At 40.5% G+C, this 12226-nt stretch overlaps 1 protein-coding gene across 1 annotated transcript in view; it reads right to left on the bottom strand.

Moving 5' to 3' along the window:
* COL13A1 (collagen type XIII alpha 1 chain) overlaps positions 1-11454 on the bottom strand; it is a 132412-nt gene extending 120958 nt beyond the window's left edge. The window contains exon 1 of the mRNA XM_083148593.1: positions 11434-11454. The gene's annotated coding sequence lies outside the window, so the exon portion shown is untranslated. The remainder of the gene's footprint in view (positions 1-11433) is intronic.
* Between the last annotated feature and the right edge of the window lie 772 nt (positions 11455-12226).

Raw genomic sequence — 12226 nt, 5'->3', positions numbered from 1 at the left:
CAATAATTTGCACTAGAAACATAGCATGGTTATATTAATACCCCAAATAACATATAAGCCGGTACTTATGTAGTATCTGGGCATCCGATTTAGATATCGGGTCGGATCGGATCGATTTTTCCATAGGATTCAATGTTAAAATGGTCTGAGTCCATTTTAACATAGAATTCAATGGGAAAAAGGGATCCTTTTCCTTTCCCCACTATCCAAGTGGGCATGGAGGTGGATATAAACCTGTGGCGAGCGTAGCGAGCCAACGAGCCCGAAGCGTGGCGAGCGTAGCGAGCCCTGCGAGGGGACACAGAATACTTTTTAAGAAATCTGCGTCCGCTCACCACGCTTCGGGCTCGGTGGCTCGCTGCACTCGCCACGCTTTATAAAATCAACTCTATGCCCACTTGGATAGTAGGGAAATGGACAGGACCTTGTTAACATTGAATCCTATACAAAATCGAATCGCATTGCATGCGATATCGCATGCAATTCGATGCGATTTTGCCGAAAATCACGTCGAATCGCATCTGATTGTATGCCTTAAGGTAAGGCATACAATCAGAAAATCGGCAGCCCAGATACTACATAAGTACCTATAAGCCATATAAGACAGTTTTCAAAAAAATGTTTAGGTACACTAATGATTGATAATGAGAAGCACTCATTATGTACATAAGTTGGATACACTTTATGTTTCCAAGCATCGAGTCACGAGATGTTCATTTTAACCCATTTAGCAGGTACTCTTTCAGATTCCATAGAGGTTTTAGAATGAGTCCTTCAAAGCATTTTAGAGACAGTTAGGAAGACAAATTTGATTAGTCACCTTGGAGTTGTTGAGTATTCATGAACCTATGTCTTTCTCTCTTTAAATTAATTTTAAATATATATATATATATGTATATACATATGTATATATATATATATATATATATACACTGTATACACACATACAGTATATAAATCTTTTCATCTTATATTATATTAAGCTAATAATTATTTTTATCACACCTACAGATATAGCCACGGCCGCATGAATGTTGCACATGACGTTTAGCTTTGGCAACGATGAGCATGGCTATATCTGTCCTTTTTGTGGCATAATATGAATATGTAGATCTGTTACTTATTATGGTGATATCTAATTGAGTTACTGGTTCCACTGACATGTTGGAAGTTAAGTATAGAGAGTGGGCCTTTGATGAAGGGTTAGAGTATATATATAGAGCTCAGTTGGCTGTACAAAGCAGAAGAGCATCCTAAAACCTCAACCTAAAAGACTGTGTAATACTGTATATTTCCACATGAATTTGTCAAAGTCCTTTTTTTGCATCCAAAGAAGAGAACATCAGAGAAGGCCTCTTGGAAGCCCATTCCACTTAAAGATTATGAAAACATCTTGTGCCATTTAGAGCCTCACAGCTATTTGGTTTGTATTAATAATAAATGGAAGAGAATCATGAGGCAATAATTGGTGTGTTAATTTTAGCACCACTCAGATATCATCGGTGGTTCGTCCATTTTGACTGCAGCCCCCATAGAACAGTGGGTTCCAGTCATGGGTCATGCCATATATAGTAGCCTAGGGGATAATAATTAGCAATATTTTTACGGAGAAGGAGCCCTTGTAACACATCCCAGCTGAATTGTCTAGTTGGTATCTAGATGGACGAGACGCCAGGGTCAGAAGACTAGGGGGTTGGTTTAGAAGTTCTACAGGAAAAGTCTGATGTTATGTAATTTGTGTCATTGTCACATTATGATTTCCTGTGTCTCATTATGGTGACTTGGGATAAGCTTGTTAATTATATCCTCAGAGTTAGGCATTGCTGATTTGTGCAGGCAACAATCTCACCTGGAATAGATGATGATATAAGCTCTAGAGGTGCCCAAACATGGTGTGTTTTTGGTTTGAAATGTGCGCTCCCGCACACATCACATCGCATATTACAAAGAGTATGTGAAGCCTGTACTTTTTGAACTAGATTAAATCGCTTCTAATTCAAAATGCACTGAACACATCGCAACTTGTGTGGGCACCTAAAGATAAAGAACGTCTGCAGGTCCTATTTGATAGGGGTACATTAGGTCTGAGAATAAAGATCAAGAAAAGCCTGTAAGCAAGCAGTAAGCTGCTTCGTAAAAAGTCTTTGGTGTCAGCAATTTTATTGTACAGTCTTTATATTTCATCTTCCCTGTCATTATGTGCTGACAATAACTACTTTAGTAATATCTTTAAATGTACCTTTAAACTGACCCTTAGTGAATGAAATTTGAAGAATTGTTTTCAGTCCCTTTACCAAGTCTTAATCAGAGAACAGTTAGTTGAGATCCGCATGTCAGAACATTTCCGTAAGCGATAAAATGTCAGCAACTTCATACAGGTTGAGTATCCCTTGTCCAACTATCCGTTATCCAAATTATTCCCCAAAAAACAGTCTCCAGAATGTACTTTTTTTTTGTTGCTAAAAACCTACTGAGGACATTTATTACTTGCATTACTGGGGTAATGATATGTAACTGGCACTACTGGAGACATGATATGTAACTGGCACTACTGGAGACATCTGTAACAGCACTACTGAGAACATGATATGTAACTGGCACTACTGGAGACATGATATGTAACTGGCACTACTGGAGACATCTGTAACAGCACTACTGAGGACATGATATGTAACTGGCACTAAATATGTGCAATAAAATGATTGGTTGGCATACAAACTCAGTGTCTGAGATAGTTCACAAACTTTGTTTTATGTTTTAAAACCTTGTTTCATGCACAAATAAAATATATGTGTGTGTATTTCATGTGTTTTATGTGCATTTACAACATAAATGCAAGATACCTCAAGGTACCTCATTCCAATACAAAAATATTCCAAAAATACGGAATAATCCGTTATCAAAAATGCGGTACTTATGTATTATCTGGGCTCCCATGTTAAATGCACCCCATTTTTTCATACCCCTACTATCCAACTACGCATGGAGTTGATTTTATATAGTGTGGCGAGCGCACTGTGCCCGAAGCGCGGTGAGCGGACGCGGTCTCATAAGAAAAACGGGAGCCCAGATATTACATAAGTACCAAAAATGCTTCTGGTCTCGAGCATTTTGGATAAGGGATACTCAACCTGTAATACTGTAACTTTTGGTTGTCCCTCCCCCCACACACACACAATCACCGCCTTCTATTTTAGCCCCATTGCAGTGTTTCTTATTTGTTGGTATATTCCCAGTTTGTGGTGGGAACACAAGACCCTTTTTCATTACAAATAAAGAGCCTACTATTTGTCTTAAAGAAAACAGAAATGGATAATACACAAACATATATTCCAATACAATGTAATTTAGCTCAGTCACATATGGTCTTAATTCTTTATGTACCATTGTGCAGTACAAATCACATGTAAATGCTAGCAGACTTATTCTTTAACATAAATATGCCTTCTGGGTGTTATTTTCCCTTGCGTTTACCACTGCAGCACTGTATGATCATTATTGAATATGGATTACACACTGCAGTATCATTTCAAAAGACTGATTTACTCACATAACAGGAATACCAAGCAATTAACTATTACATCTACCGGTTGAGGGCAGGTTGCATTTTTGTAGAAGCCTAAAGGCCAAAGAACAAGTACACATCTGAGAAACAAGTATTACCCTACATGGAGTACATCCTGTTGTGTTGTGTACAAAATACCAATCATTTTCCTTATATCATCATTATAGCACCAAACTGTAGTCAGATGTGATCGTCTATATTCAGATTGGCATTTACACTACACTATAATGAAGAAGAGAAAACCTCAGTCAACAAGTCATGGACAATGCAACTGTTTATACAGCACTGGTTATATCAAATCTCATTTTCTTTCAAATGTAAAGGTGTCATTTTGTCTATAGTAATGGTCAGCGTCCAATGCCTAAATATATGACGGGTGCCACAGAACATTCTGCAGTTAAACACATATGTTCTCATATGTATATATGTCTGGACAAAAAAACACAGCTACGTTTGGCACTCCACTTATAGTAAGTACTTGCTCAGGTGCATGTGTGCATGTGTGTGAGTGTGTGTATAGTGTGCAGGATAAATAAAATAAATAAAATGAATCAGATGAAGAACAGGAAAATAATATGATCAGCTGAAGCTGCAGTACCGACCATGGAATACAGGGGGGGGGGGGGGGGGGGGGGTGGTAAGCACATCTATACATATGTATATGTATGTCATATATCATGTATGTCATATATCATGTATGTCATATATGTGCTAGATAGGTTTCCTGGGGATTGGCATCCTATCAGGTGCCATGCGGTGCCCAAGAGTTAGACACAACACACTCTTTCTAAGCCCACCCTCGAGCTCCCATTGGCTAGTTTCACAGGAGTCCAGGGCTGGTTTAAGAGTGTGTTATGGCGTATGCTGATTCCCAGGTGCCGCATGGTGTCTGATATGTACTGTGATGACGATCCCCGGGGATCAATCTAGCATATATATGAAATATTTAGCAATCCCCTCTGCAACACGTCACCCACTGGATATGATTAAAGAATAGATTTCAGGGTATTTTTTGATGTGTAAAAGCATGAAGGATGTCTTTGAGAAAGATGGGGGAGGTGATAGAATCATATCTATTAAGCCTAAATAATAGTTGCTGAATTTGTGGGAGATCCATAGAGCAGGAATTGGGGCTATGTTGATTCAGTTCCACATTATTATTATAGCTCTCCCTCTTCACTGAAAAAAAATGGATGTGCAAGAGTCTAATGGCAGTGTATTCAGGAGAATATCCAAATATGGTCTCAATGAGCTGTAATGTACAGCTGCCAAGGAACCATATTTAACTTTGTGGGAAACTCATAGACACTTTCAATGTAAAGTAATTCAAGGTGAGCATCATGAGGGGAGTATACTTACCCGGACCCTTGTGGAATTATGATTCCTTCGGGATGCCACTGTTAGACATCTGACCACTAGCATGCCAACTACCATCCACCCATATGTATTCCAATTATCCATATGTGTTTATTTAGTCATTTGGCTCTCCTACCTCCAAGTCTGTCTGTTGTTACCCAGTTTGTTTTATCTCTGTCTACTATTGTAAAGCGCAACGGAATCTGCTGCGCTATATAATAAACTGTAAATAAATAAATAAATAAATAAATTTGAACTTTTTAGTTTTCCCTTTGATAATTAAATATGTGCCTGTACCAACCAATATTTCAAACTGCAGGAAGAATATGATGATTACAAAAGTGACTTCAGACAGAATGAGTAGATTCAATTTTTATAGGTGGTTCCCTTGTTTCTAATCTTTAATATGGCTTTCTACCAATGATTTTACACCGTTGGAGAAATCCAAGTATATGAGGACTGAATGACAACTTTTAAAACAAAACAGTAAAAACAAAAAAAAAGTAATTTCGTACTCCCTTTGAAGCTAAACTGTCTACCACTTTTGGATAAGACCATCTGGCCAACTTTACTTGCATCTTCACAGCCATTTCATGCCACTTAATGTGTTCCTGTCTTGCTTCCCCCTGTTCTTTAATATAGCAATGCAGACATGACCTGAACATTGCAGGTTATAGACTCTTATGTTTTATTTTAAAGCTTGGTATACCATTGGGGCTCTCTTACACAGCAGCCTCCGTGTCGCATAGGCGCCTAATTGATGTATGAGTACCACTAAACTGCTTCCTATCCTCATAAAATTCTTCATGTTTAACAGGGGATGTGACAAGTCTGTAAAAACTGTAGTATCTGTCCACCCTAGAGATAAATGAAATATGGAGGTTAACTCAGGATAATGGCTAAAAAAAGAAAAGGTTTAATGAAGTATAAATATATTTTAATAGAATTCTAAAATTCTATGTGAATCATAGATGGAACAGATTATTTTCTGTTCCATGGGTAGACATCAGCCCAACCGCTGAATCAGAGTTGGCAGGAAAGCAATAACTCAAGGTGCAGATTTAGTCCACAAAAAATGACAGTATATACTGTAGGTGTGCAAGTGGTGCAAATGCATGTATTTATTTATATTGCATGCAATACCCACAAATACTAGACAGCTTTATTTTTGCGTGGCCATTTAAAATTGAGCTTGGACAAGTAATGGCGGTGCCAGGGTCAGTGACACCTGGTGCAGTAACTAGCCATATTTGGATGTGACCTCACAAGAAACCCTGTCAATGTCAATATAGGGGCAAGGCCTCATAAGAAGCTCTCTTCTGCATCACTCTGGGGGTGTGCCCAACATTACCAGAGATGCTGGGCTGCCCCGGGAACCTCTCCCTGCACTGAAGGCACCTACTCAGTGATAGAAGCTGCATGCAGCGTGACAATGTCACAATGCAGCACCTAGTTTCCTGTAACTGAAAATAAGCATTTTGGTATCACCTTCGTTGGGGTGACACCAACTCAGGGGCTTATTTTTACTCCCAACTGGGGCTTATTCTGAGTCAGATGCACTACCAAGGTCAGATGCAGAGGAGTAACTTTTTCTTTTATGTGCAAAGTTTGTGCACACAAAAATATGGTTGTGATTAGTGGTATGGGAGATAAACTATCTCAGACATGTTTAGAAAATGTATTAAGCATTCCTTGGCAGTGATAGGTAATAGGCTATGTACACATGGATATGGCCTCTCTGGTGGTCATGTTATGGGAGTAGATGATGATATTGGATGCATACATGGGTTCAGAATCAGAAGAGCAGCAACTATAGATGCTCAAAGTAGGCATCTGAATCCTTGCTCATGCAGACATACAATGTACACCATAGAAGCCCTTGTGGCCATAGGCGAATCTAGAATTATGGTAATGGATGGTCCCAGATCTAGACACAATAGCCGTGAGGCAAAAAGGGGGCGTGGCCTCATGGGAAGGAGGCGTGACATCACAAAAAGGGGTGTGGTATTACACTTAAGACCATACACAGTAATGCCCATTACACATTTTAGCAAACTCCGTAATACCCATTACACATAAAGCCACACGCCATAATGCCAATTACACATAAGGCCACACACCATAATGCCCATTACACATTGTGCCACACATCATGATGCCCATTACATACTATATAACAAACTATAATGCCCATTACATATTTGCCACATAAGTTCTGCTTACCTACGTGCTCATTGCTAGGGGATTCTTGCTTGATGGCACCATAGTACCCATTACACATGATGCGGCACACCATAGTACCCATTACACATGATGCCGCACACCATAGTACCCATTACACATGATGCCGCGCACCATAGTACACATTACACATGATGCCGCACACCATAGTACACATTACAAATGATGCTGCGCACCATAGTACCCATTACACATGATGCCGCACACCATAGTACCCATTACACATGATGCCGTGCACCATAGTACCCATTACACATGATGCCGCACACCATAGTACCCATTACACATGATGCCGCACACCATAGTACCCATTACACATGATGCCGCACACCATAGTACCTATTACACATGATGCCGCACACCATAGTACCCATTACACATGATGCCGCACACCATAGTACCCATTACACATGATGCCGCACACCATAGTACCCATTACACATGATGCCGCGCACCATAGTACCCATTACACATGATGCTGCACACATAATGTCCCTTACACATGATGCTACAGACATAATGCCGCTTACACATGATGCTGCACACTGTAATGCCCCTTACACATTAAGCCACACATTATGCGTAATGCCCCCACATACCGCCACTTGTAGCATCCCTTAAGCAATGCCCCCAAAAGTGCCACTTACTGTAAATTTTTTATATGAGCCTTTGCTGCTGCTGCAGGGAGAGATGGAGATCAGTGCAGCTGCTTCTATGGGGAGAGGAGCAGAGCGCAGCGCAGAGCATGCTCCCACTCCCCTCCTGGTGTCCCCTCTTGCCGAGTGGACATTTGAAATATTGTGCGCGCTGTTGTTGTGCGTGACATCGGGGGAGCACGCCGGGCGCCTGCACCACATGATTAAAGGGGGGGGGCGGGCTGAGGTGAAAGCGGGGAGAAGAATTGGAGCAGAAGCTGCAGGGGTGACAGTCATTGACAGCTGGGCAAAGAGCAGGGGGCTGCCTGGCTGTATTCAGAGCACTGCAGGTCACGGCTGTTTGAAATAATACCCCTTTTACAACAGAAAATGCAGGGATTTACCCGGGAATATGGTCCCAGGATCATGCAGGGACATTCCCAGGCTGACCCCTTATACACCAGCCTAGTCCCTGTATTTTCTGGTGTGAGACAACCACTCCCCTCTCCCTACCCCCCTTTAACCAATCAGCTATATCTTCGGAACCAACTGACCCATTTACATGAGACCAGTATCATATTGAAGAACTTTTGAGTTGGCTTTGAATGATTTTGGTCCCATGAAACTGGGCTGTTTGGTTACAGAGAAATCTGCCCTCAAAGAACATAAACAGTCATGAAATTACATTTAAGAAATGAAAAAAAAAAAAACGGTTTAACCTCAATATCCCAGGAACCAATTAACCCATATGGATCCAGCCTGGTATCAGATTGAAGGCCCAGCGATTTGGGTTCAACTGAGATCAACCTCGAGCTTCAGTGATGCCGAACGGGGAACTGGCAGCCGTTGAACTGGGTGGGGGTCGGAATTAGCGGGTCCCATGTTATCCTATAGGGAAAACGTTCCAGCTTTTCCTGGCCGTATCTCCGGTTCCCAGGGGGCAAGAGACACGGGGCTGGGCTTGTTGGAAAGACCCATCCCTCAGCTACAAAATGGGTGTTCCTGTGCACCCCCAGACCACCCCCTAGATTCACCTATGCTTGTGGCCATACTGTGATAATGGGAAAGTATAAAAAATGTGGCCAAACCTCCAAAAATGCTGTTTTCATAGGCTTGGCTTTGGTCTGCATATGCACCAAGCCCGTTTGAATGCAGTGGACAATGTTTTCTTCAGATCGGCATTGTCGGTAGAAACCTATAGACTTTTAACACAGCTCCTTGCTCTGTGGGATCCAGCCAAATCCCTCTCGGTATCCCCGGTTGAGCATGCTGCACTGCACGCAAGCACAGATAGGTCTCCGGGTCCTAAAACTAGAAGTCTTATAATTGCAAAGTACGGCTCTTGCCACAAGAGCCACCATTTGCCCAAATCTTCATGCATACGGCATTACTACACACCGCTATGCATGCAGAGAGTGGAAGCAAGCATCACAAGTTGCTTGCAATGCTTTCTGAAATCTGCCCAATATCTCAGAAGCAATTCCTGCAAAAGGTGCACACACAGATGCTGCAGCTTCTCTCAGGCCCTTAAGTACAGATGGAGTAACTGTCAGCCAGCCTGCAGGATGAGCAGATCTCCAGGCTGGCAGACAGGAGCCCCATCTGACAGGAATGTGCAAGCGTCTCCACCTGCAAGGCGGTGGGGAGTGGCTTTCCTGCCAGTCTCTGCTTCAGGGAAACAGACAGGGAGTGGGTGCAGACTGGGGGAGCTGCTGGAGACCAGCAGAGGGCTCCGACAGAATATGGCATGTGATCGTGGCCATTGAGAGCTGCTACATCTGTATATTGACATATTTAATAAATTATAGTGTATGTCTAGTGTCCGTGTGTAACCGAAACATTGCCATCTGCTGGCAGCAAGTGAAACTACATCTCTTTATCTTTCACACATACAGAAACACATAGACAATCACACATACAGAAAAACAGAGGCAATCACAAGGTAGCAAACTAGCTTTCAAAGCTTTTGCTTTAAGTGGGCTTAGCTAGTATTTATATAATCACACTATACATTGTTTAAACATCTTTAAAACAAACATTGGTGTTCCATCTGATGTGACTGTGGTTCGTGTCAGAGGAGCCTACCGATGGCTCTGCTCAACCAGCCTACCGTTTGGTTGCCATGGTAACCCCCCCACCAGCATCCCCCTGCCAGGGGCTAGGGCCTGCTGATAGGATGGCCCACCAGCCTGGGCTGACAGCACTCTAGCCATTCTGCCTCCCCGGCTCACTCCCCTTAACCCATCCAGCAGTGATGGGTGACCCTTAGTAAAATAATGTTTCATATAGTTAAATAAAAAAAAAATATATATATATATATATATATATATATATATATATATATATGAAAATTTTATTAAAAAAAAAGATTTTGGAGACATTATTGGAAAAAATACAAACCAGTTATAGTAAATAGTTAAAGATTCTTACAATTACAATATTCACTGCAATGTACAAATGGTTCTTGTTTGGGTTCACGGCGGCAGCATGGCCGCCCGCTACTTCCGGGTTCGGCGCTCGGAAAACTATCTAAAATAAGGTCCATGCCAACGTGAATTGGTTTATACCCCGACTATCCACGTTGGCATGGAGTTGATTTTAGATAGCGTGGCAAGCGTAGCGAGCCACCGAGCCCGTTGCGTGGGCGAGCAAAGCGAGCCCCGCAACGGGCGAAGCGAGCCCCGCAAGGGGACACAGACGCTGCTGCGACTGAGACGCTGCCGCCGTTAAACAAGTACCGTACAAATAGTATTTAAATATCCAGTACTTTTTCATATTATATAACAGAATTCCTTCAATAGCAGCTATCAACTTATACATAAAAAAAAATTATTTTTGCTTTTTTACTATTGATGCAAATATGTGAGACATTTCAAACTACTTCAAAAGACAACTGTTGTAACATTTTCAGATTTACTAAATTAAACTTTATTCATACTGGGCAACATGCGATATATATTTTAAAACTGCTTCAGGCTAAATTACTAGGTAAGAATTATTTTAAGAAAAAAAAATGATATGTATACGACTTTGTCTACACAATTTCCATCCCACAGGCATGTTTAGGATACTTAATAGTGTATGATTAAAATACACTATAATTTGTATTGGCTTAAAACATATGTATATTTATAGTAAACATATCAAGATATTTTTTTCATGCAGTGCATTTATACACAGATGCTTGTTACAGTATATTACAGTACATTTTAATACTAGTCTGTTTTGATTTTATTCCAAGTTTATTAAAGAATCCTGAGCAGAATACTCATGGTGCATAGTGTTTTGCACTTTCTAGTGTTCTTTTTTAACAGTTATGTTACGTTGTTCTATCTTTATGCCAAGGGCACCATGTTGGATTAATAAAGCAACATTACAGAAGACAATACAGAACATAACGCGATCTAATACGTTTGTCTTGCATCCATGCATTATGTCAGTGACGCATGATAAACTCATAAGACATGTCATCTGGAAGTAGGGTCACAATACGAGTCCATTTAATATAGTATTGCTGCTACCTTGCTTTGATCTTATAATACTTAAGTTCACCAATGAATGTAAAAAGTCAAAGAATAAGCCATGAGTAATCAACAGTACATTTAAATAAAACAGCGCAAAAGATAAAAAGCTTACCGGAATACCAGGTCGTCCACTGGGACCCTGTAATAAAAGCAGATGGTTTGGTAAAGAAAAAAGAAAATATATTTTTAATAAATGAACCACCATAATCATTAGTACAGATAACATACTGAATATACTTAACATACTGGAAGTGCACAACTATTCACAATTATTTTTATACCAATAATTACCAACATGTTACCAACTAATCTAAATACAGTATTTTTATCAACCAAGAAAGCTATAAATGTTAAGCACAAATGTAAAGTTATTTAACCAGATCTGGCCAAAAGGTTTCCTAAATAAATGGGGGGGGGGGGGATAGAGGCTTAAGGGAAGGGGTAACATTTTTTTCTTTATATTAGTCATTATAATAATTAAAAAATTCTGACACTCCACAGTATACTCAGATAATCTAATATTTTTGCAGGTTTACATTTATAATTAATTAAGATTTCACATACTGGTTCCCCAACATATGTAAAATGTATGATCCACCAGACAAAAGTACAAACATAGCATAACCACTCAGTAGTGTAGTCTCTGTACTAATGTCCTATGTAGTTTTTACATTTTGCTTCATATACTTCTGTCCATCCTGCAGAAGGCACTGGCTGCTGGCTCAGCATTGGTTGTTGTTACTAAATACCACCCCAGCATTATGTTATTTTAAATATATAGGCTAGTGCTGTGGAACCAGGGGCCACATGTGCTACCCTTAGACCAGGCATGTCCAAACTATGGCCCTCCAGCTGTTGTGAAACTACACATCCCATCATGCTTTGCAATAGTTTTAGCATTCCCT

This window comes from Crinia signifera, chromosome 6, assembly GCF_055691185.1.
Source record: "Crinia signifera chromosome 6, ASM5569118v1, whole genome shotgun sequence".
NCBI classification, from domain to species: Eukaryota; Metazoa; Chordata; class Amphibia; order Anura; family Myobatrachidae; genus Crinia; species Crinia signifera.
The sequence above is the reverse complement of the archived record's forward strand: the minus strand, read 5'-3'. Positions and strand labels throughout refer to the sequence as shown.